Here is a 1,122-nt window from a genome sequence, read left to right as displayed (position 1 = left end):
GAGCTCAGGATTGTTTTCTGAATCGAAGATGCAGGCAGATGAGCATACACTGAGTGAGGTCCCAGAAAAGGAACAATGGGAGCTGGTCACCAGCATAGATATTGATGGGCGGTCCTTCTCCTAGGAAGAAGCTCATAGAGGGAAGGAAAAGAATGAACTCTTCCATCGTATCGCCAGGACCTCCCCTTGCTTCTCATCGCCTGTCCCAACACCCACTAACAGCGAGGAAACTCGGCAGAAATCTGTGAGTGGCCACCCTCTCCACCAGCCAGGGATGGGGGAGGCCTGTGGTCAGAGCCCCTGGGCAGCACACTCACTGCCGGTCTTTCCCCTGCAGAACCTAGAGCTGCTCCGGAAGTCCCAGCAGCTCATCCTGTCCTGGCTCCATCCCGTGCAGTTCCTCAGCAGTGCCTTTGGCGACAACCCACTGCATAGTTTCTTAGACGGATTCATCTATGACTACCTGAAGGACCTAGAGGAAGTCATCGAAACTCTGATGGGGGTGAGGGTGGCACCAGGAGTCTCCAATCCTGGGTCCCCACTGGCTTCCAGATCTGGGGGAAAGAAACACTGCTGCTCTCTTTTTAGCACTCAGGCCCTGACCCAGGAGAACTCAGCTTATTCTTCATTTCCACTCATGAATCCTCCAACCCTTTCTCTACACCTTGGAGCCTTGGAGGGGAAGGAGGAGAAAGAATGAGAGAGAGGAAGGGAACAGTGTCCAAGCGCTTGGCCTCTCCTTCTCTTCCTTCATTTTGCAGAGGCAGCAAGATGGCAGCCCCCAGACTGGGGAGATCTCCAGGCAGGCCCACGGCATTTATGACATCAACTTGCAGGATGACGCACTGCTCAAGAACTACAAGCTGCTCTACTGCTTCCGGAATGACATGACAGAGCTTACAAAATTCCTGTTCATTGTGAAGTGCCGTGCTGTGGATGGCCACTGTGCCTTCCTGCAGCCAGGTGGCGCCCCTTAGACCCCTCCCCAGTGCCTCTCCTGGCCCCGAAATGTGGCACTCTAGTGTCCACCAGCCCTGTCCTAATAAAATCAAGTTGCATCATTTTGTCTGACTAAGTACCTTCTCTAATATTATGGGGTGGGAGGTGGAGGTATGGAGCAAG

General features: G+C 53.6%; 1 pseudogene; it reads left to right on the top strand.

Annotated features, from left to right (window-relative positions):
- LOC108298935 overlaps positions 1 to 921 on the top strand; it is a 6,029-nt pseudogene extending 5,108 nt beyond the window's left edge.
- The last annotated feature ends 201 nt before the right edge of the window (positions 922 to 1,122 follow it).

The sequence above is a fragment of the Cebus imitator genome, unplaced genomic scaffold (assembly GCF_001604975.1).
Source record: "Cebus imitator isolate Cc_AM_T3 unplaced genomic scaffold, Cebus_imitator-1.0 Scaffold1241, whole genome shotgun sequence".
In the NCBI taxonomy this organism is placed as follows: domain Eukaryota; kingdom Metazoa; phylum Chordata; class Mammalia; order Primates; family Cebidae; genus Cebus; species Cebus imitator.
The sequence above is the reverse complement of the archived record's forward strand: the minus strand, read 5'-3'. Positions and strand labels throughout refer to the sequence as shown.